Here is a 16,086-nt window from a genome sequence, read left to right on the forward strand (position 1 = left end):
GTCTCGAACCGCGCTGCTGCTACGGTCGCAGGTTCGAATCCTGCCTCGGGCATGGATGTGTGTAATCTCCTTAGGTTAGTTAGGTTTAAGTAGTTCTAACTCTAGGGGACTGATGACCTCAGATGTTAAGTCCCATAGTGCTCAGAGCCATTTGAAGCATATGCTAATGATTACCAGCCATACGTTGATGATGTTCTTCTCCAGCAAATACAGTCGAAAGTTGACTCTAACAATCCGTACCAGTACCCTGTCACCTACTAATAATGATAATCGTGAAAAAAGTTTTTGTATGATCTCCTACCTCGTAGGATCGGTAAATGGCTTGCAAACGGAGGGATTGTACCCGCCTTCTATATCCCAATATGGTCGGGCATGTAACATGAAATCTACATCTACATCAACATTTATACTCCGCAAGCCACCCAACGATGTGTAGCGGAGAGCACTTTACGTGCCACTGTCATTACCTCCCTTTCCTGTTCCAGTCGCGTGTGGTTCGCGTGAAGAACGACTGTCTGAAAGCCTCCGTGCGCGCTCTAATCTCTCTAATTTTACATTCGTGATCTCCTCGTGACGTACGAGGTGCGGCTAGAAAAAAACCGGACTGATGCTGGAAAAAACATTTATTTACAATTATTTACAATTTCATGTTATCTCCTTCAATGTACTCTCCTCCTCGGTCTCTACACCGCTCCATACGAATTTTCCACTGTTCATAGCAATGCTGCAGATCATTTTCGGTAAGTCCATACATTACTTCCGTCGCTTTTTGTTTTACTGCTTCAACAGTCTCAAATCTAGTTCCTTTCAAAGCTGACTTGACTTTAGGGAAAAGAAAAAAGTCACAGGGGGCCAAATCAGGTGAGTAGGGTGGATGATCTAAGATGGGAATGTTGTGTTTTGCCAAAAACGTCTTGACTGACAACGCACTGTGAGCTGGGGCATTGTCTTGGTGAAGGATCCATGACTATTTTCTCCACAAATCGTTCCGTTTTCTCCGTACTCGCTCACGTAGTGTAGCCAGGACGCTAATGTAGTAATGCTGATTCACTGTTTGTCCCTCTGGTACCCAATCAATGTGCACAATCCCTTTGATGTCAAAAAAAGACAATCATCATTGCCTTGAATTTCTATTTTGACATTCGTGCTTTTTTTGTCGTGGAGAACCAGGAGTTTTCCAATGCATCGATTGGCGTTTAGTTTCGGGATCGTAAGTAAAAAACCACGATTCATCGCAAGTAATAACATTTTGTAAGAAGGTGGGATCACTTTCAATGTTTTCCAGGATGTCAGAACAAATCATTCTTCGGCGTTCCTTCTGTTCAATTGTGAGACACTTTGGAACCATTTTTGAACACACTTTGTTCATGTTGAAACTTTCATGAAGAATCTGCCTAACACTTTCCTTGTCAACTCCTGTTAACTCAGACACTGCTCTGATTGTTAAACGGCGATCTTGTCGAACAAGTTTACCGATTTTTTCAATGTTTGCATCAGCTTTTGCTGACAATGGTCTGCCAGTGCGAGTGTCATCACTGGTGTCTTCGCGGCCATCTTTAAATCGTTTAAACCACTCAAACACTTGTGTTCACGATAAACAATCATCGCCGTACACTTGTTGTAACATTACAAACGTTTCACTTGCAGATTTTCCTAGTTTGAAACAAAATTTGATGTTAACACGCTGTTCTTTCTGTACACTCAACATTTTCCGACGCACAGACAAAACGTCAACTACTTAAAACAGACGCCACGGGCAGACTGAGGGCAGGAGGCAGATGAAACTCGAGCAGTAGGCGGAGCGAGAGTCACGTGACAGGCCACGCGACTTTCAGCCTTATTGCATTCGTTTTATTGTTTCACCAGTACTAGTCCGGTTTTCTTCTAGCCACACCTCGTATAAGTAGGGGGAAGCAATATATTCGATACCTCATCCAGAAACGCACCCTCTCGAAACCTGGCGAGCAAGCTACACCGCGATGCAGAACGCCTCTCTTGCAGAGTCTACCACTTGAGTTTGTTAAACATCTAACCGCTATCACGGTTACCAAATAACCCTGTGACGAAACGCGCCGCTCTTCTTTGGATCTTCTCTATCTCCTCTGTCAACCCGATCTGGTACGGATCCCACACTGATGAGCAATACTCAAGTATAGGTCGAACGAGTGTTTTGTAAGCCACCTCCTTTGTTGATGGACTACATTTTCTAAGGACTCTCCCAATGAATCTCAACCTGGTACCCGCCTTACCAACAATTAATTTTATAAGATCGTTCCACATCAAGTCGTTCCGCACGCATACTCCCAGATATTTTACAGAAGTAACTGCTACCAGTGTTTGTTCCGCTATCATATAGTCATACAATAAAGGATCCTTCTTTCTATGTATTCGTAATACATTACATTTGTCTATGTTAAGGGTTGGTTGCCAATCCCTGCACCAAGTGCCTATCCGCTTCAGATCTTCCTGTATTTCGCTACAATTTTCTAATGCTGCAACTTCTCTATATACTACAGCATCATCCGCGAAAAGCCGCATGACACTATCGACTAGGTCATTTATATATATTGTGAAAAGCAATGGTCCCATAACACTCCCCTGTGGCACGCCAGAAGTTACTTTAACGTCTGTAGACGTCTCTCCAGTGAAGATAATCGCTACGCTCCGTCGTCTGTCCACCGCATCCGGGCGTCGTGAGTGCCCTCCACCTACATAGGACTAACTGGCCGCATCTTTAGCATACGGTTCAGAGAGCATTAGGAGCTTAGCCCTTGTAAATTCGCCCTTACTAACCAACAAGGTTCATAATCAAAGATGGTTTAAATGACTCTGAGCACTATGGGACTTAACTTCTGAGGTCATCAGTCCCCTTGAACTTAGAACTACTTAAACCTAACTAAACTAAGGACATCACACACATCCATGCCCGAGGCAGGATTTGAACCTGCGACCGTAGCGGTCGCGCGGTTCCAGACTGTAGCGCCTAAAAACGCTCGGGCAGCCCGGACGGGGTTCATAATCATTCCAATCCATATATTAGCACAGATTGCAGCATTTTACGGAGTCAACCTAAGGGCCCTGTTTAAATTAGTTTAGAAGAAATAGAAATCATCCGCAACAGTAACTATGAGCCGTCGTGCCTTTTGAATGAGCAAATTTCTATTAAGCACGCAGCCCTTTTGAATAACGTTTCTTTTTTGAGCAGCGTACAGGCTCATTTCCTGCCCTTTCTGGTTTCTGATTACTGCACGTTACATATGTATACTTCTTAAATGGCTCTTAATAAGGCTTGAGCTACTATACATTGTATGCCTATGTCCTATAGATGTTTGTTGTGGTTGTGGTCTTCAGTCCTGAGACTGCTTTGATGCAGCTCTCCATGCTACTCTATCCTGTGCAAGCTTCATCATCTCCCAGTACCTACTGCAACCTACATCCTTCTGAATCTGCTTAGTGTATTCATCTCTTGGTCTCCCCCTATGATTTTTACCCTCCACGCTGCCCTCCAATACTAAATTGGTGATCCCTTGATGCCTCAGAACATGTCCTACCAATCGATCCCTTCCTCTGGTCAAGTTGTGCCACAAACTTCTCTTCTCCCCAATCCTATTCAATACTTCATCATTAGTTATGTGATCTACCCATCTAATCTTCAGCATTCTTCTGTAGCACCACATTTCAAAAGCTTCTATTCTATTCTTGTCCAAACTATTTACCGTCCATGTTTCACTTCCATACATGGCTACACTCCATACAAATACTTTCAGAAATAACTTCCTGACACTTAAATCTATACTCGATGTTAACAAATTTCTCTTCTTCAGAAACGCTTTCCTTGCCATTGCCAGTCTACATTTTATATCCTCTCTACTTCGTCCATCATCAGTTATTTTGCTCCCCAAATAGCAAAACTCCTTTACTACTTTAAGTGTCTCATTTCCTAATGTAATACCCTCAGCATCACCCGACTTAATTCGACTACATTCCATTATCCTCGTTTTGCTTTTGTTGATGTTCATCTTATATCCTCCCTTCAAGAAACCATCCATTCCGTTCAACTGCTCTTCCAAGTCCTTTGCTGTCTCTGACAGAATTACAATGTCATCGGCGAACCTCAAAGTTTTTATTTCTTCTCCATGGATTATAATACCTACTCCAAATTTTTCTTTTGTTTCCTTTACTGCTTGCTCAATATAGAGATTGAATAACATCGGGGAGAGGCTACAACCCTGTCTTACTCCCTTCCCAACCACTGCTTCCCTCTCATGTCCCTCAACTCTTATAACTGCCATCTGGTTTCTGTACAAGTTGTAAATAGCCTTTCGCTCCCTGTGTTTTACCCCTGCCACCTTTAGAATTTGAAAGAGAGTATTCCAGTCAACATTGTCAAAAGCTTTCTCTAAGTCTACAAATGCTAAAAACGTAGGTTTGCCTTTCCTTAATCTTTCTTCTAAGATAAGTCGTAAGGTCAGTATTGCCTCACGTGTTCCAGTATTTTTACGGAATCCAAACTGATCTTCCCCGAGGTCGGCTTCTACTAGTTTTTCCATTCGTCTGTAAAGAATTCGTGTTAGTACTTTGCAGCTGGGGCTTATTAAACTGATGGTTCGGTAATTTTCACATCTGTCAACACCTGCTTTCTTTGGGATTGGAATTATTATATTCTTCTTGAAGTCTGGGGGTATTTCGCCTGTTTCGTACATCTTGCTCACCAGATGGTAAAGTTTTGTTAGGACTGGCTCTCCCAAGGCCGTCAGTAGTTCCAATGGAATTTTGTCTACTCCGGGGGCCTTGTTTCGACTCAGGTCCTTCAGTGCTCTGTCAAACTCTTCACGCAGTATCGTATCTCCCATTTCATCTTCATCTACATCCTCTTCCATTTCCATAATATTGTCCTCAAGTGCATCGCCCTTGTATAGACCCTCTATATACTCCTTCCACCTTTCTGCTTTCCCTTCTTTGCTTAGAACTGGGTTTCCATCTGAGCTCTTGATGTTCATACATGTGGTTCTCTTATCTCCAAAAGTCTCTTTAATTTTCCTGTAGGCAGTATCTATCTTAGCCCTAGTGAGATAAGCCTCTACATCCTTACATTTGTCCTCTAGCCATCCCTGCTTAGCCATTTTGCACTTCCTGTCAATCTCATTTTTTGAGACGTTTGTATTCCTTTTTGCCTGCTTCATTTACTGCATTTTTATATTTTCTCCTTTCATCAATTAAATTCAATATTTCTTCTGTTACCCAAGGATTTCTACTAACCCTCTTCTTTTTACCTACTTGATCGTCTGCTGCCATCACTACTTCATCCCTCAGAGCTACCCATTCTTCTTCTACTGTATTTCTTTCCCCCATTCCTGTCAATTGCTCCCTTATGCTCTCCATGAATCTCTGTACAACCTCTGGTTCTTTTAGTTTATCCAGGTCCCATCTCCTTAAATTCCCACCTTTTTGCAGTTTCTTCAGCTTTAATCTACAGGTCATAACCAACAGATTGTGGTCAGAGTCCACATCTGCCCCGGGAAATGTCTTACAATTTAAAACCTGGTTCCTAAATCTCTGTCTTACCATTATATAAACTATCTGATACCTTTTAGTATCTCCAGGGTTCTTCCATGTATACAACCTTCTATCATGATTCTTAAACCAAGTGTTAGCTATGATTAAGTTGTGCTCTGTGCAAAATTCTATCAGGTGGCTTCCTCTTTCATTTTTTAGCCCCAATCCATATTCACCTACTACGTTTCCTTCTCTCCCTTTTCCTACACTCGAATTCCAGTCACCCATGACTATTAAATTTTCGTCTCCCTTCACTATCTGAATAATTACTTTTATTTCATCATACATTTCTTCAATTTCTTCGTCATCTGCAGAGCTAGTTGGCATATAAACTTGTACTACTGTAGTAGGTGTAGGCTTCGTATCTATCTTGGCCACAATAATGCGTTCACTATGCTGTTTGTAGTAGCTTACCCGCATTCATATTTTCCTATTCATTATTAAACCTACTCCTGCATTACCCCTATTTGACTTTGTGTTTATAACCCTGTATTCACCTGACCAGAAGTCTTGTTCCTCCTGCCACCGAACTTCACTAACTCCCACTATATCTAACTTTAACCTATCCATTTCCCTTTTTAAATTTTCTAACCTACCTGCCCGATTAAGGGATCTGACATTCCACGCTCCGATCCGTAGAACGCCAGTTTTCTTTCTCCTGATAACGACATCCTCTTGAGTAGTCCCCGCCCGGAGATCCGAATGGGGGACTATTTTACCTCCGGAATATTTTACCCAAGAGGACGCCATCATCATGTAATCATACAGTAAAGCTGCATGCCCTCGGGAAAAATTACGGCTGTAGTTTCCCCTTGCTTTCAGCCGTTCGCAGTACCAGCACAGCAAGGCCGTTTTGGTTATTGTTACAAGGCCAGATCAGTCAATCATCCAGACTGTTGCCCTTGCAACTACTGAAAAGGCTGCTGCCCCTCTTCAGGAACCACACGTTTGTCTGGCCTCTCAACAGATACCCCTCCGTTGTGGTTGTACCTACGGTACGGCTATCTGTATCGCTGAGGCACGCAAGCCTCCCCACCAACGGCAAGGTCCATGGTTCATGGGGGGGGGGGGTTCCTATAGATAATACTTCAAAATCTACCCAGTTTCTGTTTCACATAGCTGTAAAAAGTCCTCTTTTAATAGAAGTTTGCATACTTTTGATTTCTTGTCCTATGACTACGGGGTTTTGTTGTGCGTCATAATCTGTGTCCTCACTAAATTAAAATCTGCCCCTCATTCATGATATATAATTTTTCTTACGGCTTATCTTTCGTAATCCTTGTTGAGCCGCCGTCTTTTGCTTAGCAGTATTTGAGTTACTCCTATTTTTAATTTATCTCTTTAGTGCTACTGCTGCTAGCTATTCATTGGTATCGGAGCTTTTCACATTGCAGAGTTTAAAGATTGGCCCCCTTCCATTTTGTTTAGCTGGAAGATGTTGTTGAAACAAATGGTTCAAATGGCTCTGAGCACTATGGGACTCAACTGCTGAGGTCATTAGTCCCCTAGAACTTGGAACTAGTTAAACCTAACTAACCTAAGGACATCACAAACATCCATGCCCGAGGCAGGATTCGAACCTGCGACCGTAGCGGTCTTGCGGTTCCAGACTGCAGCGCCTTTAACCGCACGGCCACTTCGGCCGGCCGTTGTTGAAACAGGAGTGGCTTCTGTGTATATACTTTTAGCTCATGACTGTGACACGTTATTCCCCGCCACCATACTCGTCCCCAGTAAATTAAAATTTGCGTGCCACTCATCGAAAGCGGTGAAAATATTTTATTATGTTCTACTATTTATAAATAAGCGTTAAGTCGCCGGCTTCCAGTTACGAGTTTTAACTCTAGTTCTGTACTGTCTCTGTTCATTATGTCCCTTTGCCACTCATAATGTACTTTTAAAGCCAAATGTTGATCGTGTTAGGACAGCAACCAGCCACAAATTTACTTTGAGTTCCTTTATTCGAAGGAAACCGTTACCGGTTTCGAATCGTTGCGATTCATCATCAGACTGTTTACACGCTTTCTTTCTACATTTGGTGTGTTTTTTACAGATTAATTGTCGTGAAACGTCGGTTTCGAGTGATTGTTTCTATAACATAACATTATAGAAACAATCACTCGAAACCGACGTTTCACGACAATTAATCTGTAAAAAACACACCAAATGTAGAAAGAAAGCGTGTAAACCGTCTGATGATGAATCGCAACGATTCGAAACCGGTAACGGTTTCCTTTGAATAAAGGAACTCAAAGTAAATTTGTGGCTGATTGCTGTCCTAACACGATCAACATTTGTCTTCAAAAACAGCCACGGTCTCCAATATGTCATCATATGACAAAATTGCATACTTTTTAAGCTTTTCATGCAACTTCCTTCTAATGTTCCCCCCTTCGTGTACACTACTCCGTGCTCTGCGCTCGCTGGTGATACACCGCGTCCTATACTCCATCACGAGCCAAGAGTTAAAGGACAAAGTGTAACCGTCCTCATGTTCATTGCATATTTTTTTTATCCAGGCATTGACTTAGCTTTCATCGCACGCAACCCGACCACTATTTTCTAAAATGTTAGATGGAACTTCTTTTTTCTGTTTTTTCATATGTACTTCTGCATGTAAAAATTGTTATTAGCTTCGGTCTTTTGTTTATTTTCAGTCACATACATGATGATTTGACGAGAAGAAGGGATCGGTTGGTAGGACATGTTCTGAGGCATCAAGGGATCACCAATTTAGTATTGGAAGGCAGCGTGGAGGGTAAAAATCGTAGAGGGAGACCAAGAGATGAATACACTAAGCAGATTCAGAAGGATGTAGGTTGTAGTAGGTACTGGGAGATGAAAAAGCTTGCACAGGATAGAGTAGCATGGAGAGCTGCATCAAACCAGTCTCAGGACTGAAGACCACAACAACAACAACAACACATGATGATGGGCGTGTAAGGGACCAAAACCGATCGTAGTCTATGCAATCGGAAATAAAAAAGGAAAACCTTACAACTGGAGCGTTATTTTCAACCTCTGCTATCCCGAAAGAGTTTTCATCAACACGACTGCACCGACTCACTCTGTAGTTGTGAACTCTCTTCTCATCGCTAAAATTTCTGCGTGGGACAAATCTTGTACCGCTACGAAGCTACAAAGGGAAGCATTCAGTTTACATGATAACATATGGAACATTGGTTCCTCCTGGTACTACTGGCTCGTGTTGTGGCGTTGTAAGGTTGTAGGGATACAGTCTTCTCCCAAGTGTACGATTTGAAAGTATGAAGGAATCGCATACCATTCATTATGATCCCGCTCTACGTTTATAAACTTATAGTCAGCATCTCCTAAATCCAACAAAATTGTAGAGTAACTTTTTTGTAACTGTAGGAAGACGATCCAGATGAAGGTGCCACTTGAATTCTAATGTATTTTCCATCTACTGCACCGATGCAGTGAAGGATATTGCACCAGCATTAACGTTCCTCCAAAAATTATCACAGGTTTTTGCTTTTACAAAGGTTGCATGTTACGCTACAGAGCGTCACACACTTGATTTAAAATCACGGCTAGAGTACTAATATCGGCTGTGTAGGGGAAGATTACAGTACTGTGTGTATCTCTAGTCCCGAGATATCCCTAAAGAAAAGGAAGAAAGAAAAAAAGAAAGATAAAAGGTTGTTCTTACAGCTTGGATGGAACTGCAAGATGTCTGTAGCAATTTTAGGAAAGTGTGGTTCATCTGCAGAGGAAACCACATATAGGACACTAATGCGACTCATCCGTGAGTACTGTTAAAGTGTGTGAGATCCGCATCAGGTCTGTTTAAAGGCGGATTGCTAGATTTCTTACCTGTTGGTTCCAACACAGCAACGCTTATTTATTACCGAGATGCTTCGGGAACTGAAATGGTACCACTGGAGGGTGAGTAATGTCTTCCTTACTAACGGAAAGTGGGTCTTCCTTACTCATTTATAGTGTATTTGCTTAATTTATCTTCCATTTGTACGTTATTTGTCTTCAGACAGGCAGTAGAGTGGAAAGCACAGTGTGCTAGCTTCCAAGATATTTGGGTAAGGTAGAGGTGAATCGTATCTTCACTGTGATTTGATAACTATTGATGTCGTATACCGACCACGCGAACTGTGGTTTTTAGGCGAGTTACCCCATCGTATACCCAAACTCCGGGCTAATTCTTAATATTCATACCAATTGTACGATTCTGAAACCTCTAAGGTACCATAACAGACAGATCTGAAGCTCACATGATTCATAAACAAAAGGCGCATACGAATCACTCATCTTGGTAACCTGACGACAGCGGCAGCAGAAAGGACATCCGGCAACGAAAGGTAATATAAATTTGAAAAATCATGGGAACGGTGAGTAGCATATGACGACACAAACGCTAGGAAAGATTGGGCAGTGTTTCGTTTGCGCACTGTGTTCCGTAGTGGATTCATTAGACAGAGGGAGCTTTGTAATTCTGAAACCGTTTGCATGTAGTGCATATGCGCGACAGTTATAAAACAGTGACTGGAACACGTTAAATATATATTATTAGTATATGTAATTGAATACACAAGACTTGCCAACTCCCCTCGCATGTTTAAACCTCAATATAAGTTTCTGCGTCCAGTCGCGATTCTGTTGAAAGCATTGGTAACGTACACCACACTGATAAAGTCTTTCCAGAAGATGACTAGTTAAGATGCTCGTGTTTCATTAGCCTAGTGAATCGGCATGTAGGGTTTTCTAGAATCTATACTCCGTGAAGCTCTGGTAGCTGTTGCACCCAAAAGCGGATCTGGTAGCGCACTAAATTCTTCAGAAGGTGCAAGCCGGCTACCTCTGATTCCGATTAGTCCTGGGATGCCATTACCATGCGTTTATTTGCCAACCCAGGAAAACAGTAACAGTTTAGTAAGAGAAAACGATTATTTCTATCAAGTTAGTGAGTTCCGACTGCATGGTAAAGCCGAATAATGTAAATGAACACTACCTTGGCTATTTTCTCTCAACGTCCAACATTCTACCCACAAACACGACACATAAGTTACTACCTAATGTCTTCTGCAGCGTCGTAACTGGGCTACTATGTGGACTACACCTGTCGGAATACTATCTTAATACTTTCTAGCGCCGACTCTGACATACGATCCGGATCCGAGTACACCATATTACCAACTGTCGGGCTTAGTTTGCAGCAAAAATCTCTTGCTTGTTTGGTAACACGTTATAGTCTTTTGTACATTATACAAACACTATTCATAATATATAAAAGTTGGGAATGTGTGTCTCGAGCTATCCTCTGTGTCGTCGGTGGCTCAGATGAATGCCCGCACGGTAGCTCAGCGTGTTCGGTCAGAAAGTTAGCTGCCCTCTGTAATAAAAAAAAAACTTTGTTGATAGATCAACTACGAACTGAAACGGGTGTCTTGCGACATCCACCTCTAGCAGCTGCAACGAACGAAAACGAACAAAATGAGATAAAAAAAAGAAAAATAAGATGAATTGAGCGTCTGCCATTAAACGAGGAGATCCCGGGTTCGAGGCCCAGTCGGGGCACACAAACTGTCCCCGTTGACTTATATCAACGCCTGTATGCAGCTAGGGGTATTCATTTCATTGCAAGTATTCGTAATATTCATTTTTCATTGAATATACGAGTTTACTGTATAGCGTTGTTGTTTTAGTGAAACACTGATGACCCGTAGGCCCCTACTAGTATCGGTAATAAAGTAAAATCGACGCTTCCTTCCAGAACACTAGTGGTTCCTTCACACATTCACTGATGAGAAAATTCCGTTTTCGAGGCTCGCATTCCCCTACCCACTGTGTTCATTCCAGCTGCTCCCCTTACCTACACGGCAACCAGCTTCCAGCTGACTGACAGCTTTTCTGTTGGATTGTCCTTAAGTTCTCAGTTGCCATCTCACAGACCGGTAGCGTTTAATTGCTACTTTGTTGCTAATGTATAATGGTGGGGGTAGCAGATTACAGAGTTGTCTAGTTGGTCTTTCCCAAATCTGCCGTGTTTTTCTTTGTCAGTAGCCACTTGAATGTGGCATGGACCTGAATTGTTACTGCTTCTTTCGTGCTAGCCTTCATTGAGGCTGTACCTGGGAATTTGCGTTACGGATTCACTAGCCAGGTCTTTGCCTGCTGTTCATGTTAAACGATTCCTCACTTTGAGGACACTTTTAAAATGGTGTGAGGACAGTTTAGGAAGTGATGTTCGATCAGATAGTGACAATGAAATTTATAGTGAACACAATAGAGTATAGGAACAGGGTGAAAGCGCAGACGAATTTGTTTTGCAAACTGTGAATTCTTTCAATGAAACAAGGGATCACAGAGATAAAGACAGAAGTGTGGAGGCTGAATCTTTAGCTAAAGGTTCTTCTAGAAATACATTAGGTCGAAACAGATATCACTGATCGTCAAAGCCTCTTTCAAAGATGGCCAGTGGCATTATTTTTCCGCATGTTGGGCGTAAGTGTTGTAATTGTGTTTGTCGTTCACAGCTCCTACGAAGAAAACACCCAGATGAACCGCACTGATTGTTGAAGAAGCTTGGAAACTCATTGCTGATATCACAGACAAAAAGCTATTCAACAAGTATGACACACACCACGTGATCTTCGCGCATCCTTCACCGTGTTTCGGGCGAAGCAAAACCAATAATAGAAGTCTTAAAACGATTGGTAAAGCGAAGAACACGCTCCACCTGTGACCCAAAACAGAAGAGAAAGACACATTATAATCGCCATTGTTGCACGAAGCTAGTCTGACTTGAACTATGTAAAAAATTTTCAGCAACTGCAAAGAAAACCTCTGACAGAAGAACTAAAGATCTAAAAAGAACTAGCGTAATTTCCATGTTTTTGATTCCTGTGGGAGTTTTCATATGTGTTTATTATTTCATGAAAACGAGCAATATAAATATAGCAAAAAGTAACGAGTAGAGGGTATTTTATTTTTTATAGCGTTAACATGAGCATGTCATATTGTGTTCATTTTGTGAAGTTTTCTGCTTAAATGCGTTTTCTTCATACAAATAAACTTTAAAATTTATTTGAATATTGTTCTTTTTTGCGTGGTATTAATGCAACCTCTTACATAAAATCTGAACTGGTCTACTGAAATTGTAGAATGCAATTTTTGTAGCTATTTAAAGATAGCGTTTTCTCATATCGCACCAGGGGCAGTGTGCGACAAAAGATATCACACGGGAAGCTGAGCGTTGATGCTGCAAGTTTACTTCGCCTGTCTGTCGAGTTTCAACTAAAAAGGTTAGAAAAATAAATATTACACAACACAACTTGTATTTGCAAAAATGGAACGCTTCACGAATGTCTCCTGAATGTTCGGCCGTATCTTTTTGCTACACGCTATGTATTCCTTTTTTCGTTAAAATTTACTGCCGTTTGTCTCGTACTGTCCACGTTCTCTATCCTTATTCTATGGAGCCAAAATCTCATTTCACTAATTTCTTTGCCTCTTCAGCTGCCAGAGACTGAGAGGGGAAAATTCCGCAGCGCAGCTGCGTATAAATAGAAATGATGGGAAAGAAGTTTGCGCAGATTGCCGCTTCAATTTCGGCAGTAAAGCGACGGACAGTTGAAGTGGCCGCGGGGCCGAACGCACCCTCGAGAGCGTGCGCTCGCGCGGCTGCCAGTAATTATGTAAATGGTCGCGAGGAGGCGGGAGGTGGAGGCGGAGGTGGAGGTGCGGCGGGGGCGGTGCTCGCCGTCGAGCAGTCGGCGGCGCCTAACAGGCCGCAGTGGCGCGGCCGCGGCTGCGGTCGACTCTGCGGCCTCCGCTGCTGGTGGCGGCGGGGGCGGCGGGGGCGGCGCTGGAGGGGCAACTGCCGGGGCCACTGTTGTTGGCGCGCGGCTAACAAACTTGTAGCGAGAATTCTGTTTGTCTTTGGACAGGGGGCGCGGCGCGGTGGGGCGTCGGGCTGCCGTGCTGTTCCTCGTCCCAGAGTTTGCCGGCTGAATGGAGCTAGTTCCGCCGCTCACCGCCAGAGGCGCTGTCCGTCGGCGGGAGGTCGCCTCGGTGCTTGAATGCTCGGCATGTAATCCGACTTAATAGTTCCGCTCTGGCTGTGTTGCTTCGTTACGGATTATCGGGCAGAGGTATCTCTGGAACATGATTGGGCACATTGCTAGCGATCAGTAGATAATGTAGGGGTGCTGTCGAAGAGCGTCTCACAGTCCTTGCGCTGTCCTGTGGACGCATTCAAATTCTTGAATGGGCGAGACAAATACCCTAATAAACCACTTCTCTACTCGACACTTTCACTCCAGCTCCCCAACCACATCACACGACCTTTCCCAGCGCGTGAACCTCATTTCTAGGATTTTTTTCTCGTTTTTGCAGTTTCGTGCCTCACACGGCTAAAAAAGGAACCATTGTAGGACCTCTTTCTTTTCCGTTTCTCTGCCTATCTGTCCAAATATGAAGCTCCTTTTTCTTAGCAACTTATACAGGCATCAGGCTGAAATTAATGTCACTTAGCAAAGGCTACCCCCAGCCTACATGAACCATGTGCCTTCCGTTGGTGGGGGCTTGAGTGCCTCAGCGATACAGATAGCTGTACCGTAGGTGCAACTACAATGGAGAGGTATCTGTTGATAGGCCAGACAAACGTGTGGTTCCTGAAGAGGGGCAGCAGCCTTTTCAGTAGTTGCAGGGGCAAGAGTCTGGATGATTGACTGATCTGGCCTTGTAACGCTAACCGAAACGGCCTTGCTGTGCTGGTACTGCGAACGGCTGAAAGCAAGGGGGAACTACAGCCCTAATTTTTCCCGTGGGCATGCAGCCATACTGTACGGCTAAATGATGATGGCATCCCCTTGGGTAAAATATTCCGGAGGTAAAATAGTCCCCCATTCGGATCTCCGGGCGAGGACAACTCAGGAGGACGTCGTTATCAGGAGAAAGAAAACTGGGGTTCTACGGACCGCAGTGTGGAATGTCAGATCAATTAATCAGGCACGTAGGTTAGAAAATTTAAAAAGGAAAATTGATAGGTTAAAGTTGGATATAGTGGGGATTAGTGAAGTTCGGTGGTTGGAGGAACAAGACTTCTGGTCAGGTGAATACAGAGTAATAAATACAAAATCAAATATGGGTAATGTAGGAGCAGGCTTAATATTGAATAAAAAATACAGGAATGAGAGTAAGCTACTAATGGAATGTAGCCATGTATGGAAATGAAACATGGATGATAAATAGTTTTTACAAGAAGAGAATAGTAGCTTTCGAAATGTGGTGCTACAGGAGAATGCTGAAGATTAGATGGGTAGATCACATAACTAACGAGGAAGTATTGAACAGAATTGGGGAGAAGAGAAATTTGTGGCACAACTTGACTAGAAGAAGGGATCGGTTGGTAGGACATTTTCTTAGGCATCAAGGGATCACCAGTTTAGTACTGGAGGGCAGCGTGGAGGTAAAAATTGTAGAGGGATACCAAGAGATAGGAGACGAAGAAGCTTGCACAGGATAGAGTAGCATGGAGAGGTGCATCAAACCAGTCTCTGGACTGAAGACCATAAGAACAACAACCAAAGGCTACGTCCCTTGGTGGTGTGAAGTATTTAAGCTTCTAGTTAATCCACTTTAAAAAATACAGTCATTTATATCAAATATTTTGACAATCGCGAACTTCCTCATTGAAACGTATAGGTTACTTCCCGTTGACCTAAAATCATAAGATTTGGCAAGAAGCTATGTTTCACGGAACAGGTAATGGAAAAAAATACGAAAATTGTCTGTTGGTAATTATATCACATACAAAAATATTCCTGTTTGTCAATTGTTGTCCATCTGTCTGTCTGTTCATTTACGACGGCCCTTTTTCTTAGGAACGGGTAGAGCTATCAAGCTGCAATCTATGTCACGTGTTAAGGTCCACGACCCCCTGGCTGTGTAAAAACTGTATGCTTCTAAGTCAATGCAGTTAAAAGAAGAGTATGTCACTTGTTTTGACACTCGCAAACTCACTCATCAATACTTGTGAAGTACTACCCGTTAGAATCATAAAATTTAGCAAGATGCAACCTTTCACAGTAGAAGTAAAGGAAAAATTCAGGAAGTTGTTAATTTGAAATTATATCACATAAAGATTTTTATTTTTTTTTGTCATATGTTGTCCAGGAGTGCCGAATAGAATCTCGGTCGGGCTCAGTTTTTTTCAGTTATAGTTTTAATATGAGCTTCACCTCTCAACGAAGTGAGAAGCCGTCAGAAACGACAAGTGGTTCAGGTTCCTCGTTATACTGTACATCCATTTCCTCTGACTGGATAACCAGGGTACTTTGTGGGGACACGCAAGTTTTAACAGTGGTGTCAAATTGAAGGATCTGCATCAGGCCGTAAGCCACACAAAATTATTACAGTCTGTAAACATAACTGTGTTAGGACGGTATCCTCAGGGTGACAGCCCTACCAGCACTTATCTGTTTTTTTTTTTTTTTTTTGGCTGAAATCGAGCTGCAACAGCAGCCCACAAATAGACATCGTCAGCAAATT

Source organism: Schistocerca serialis, chromosome 1 (genome assembly GCF_023864345.2).
Source record: "Schistocerca serialis cubense isolate TAMUIC-IGC-003099 chromosome 1, iqSchSeri2.2, whole genome shotgun sequence".
Lineage (NCBI taxonomy): Eukaryota > Metazoa > Arthropoda > Insecta > Orthoptera > Acrididae > Schistocerca > Schistocerca serialis.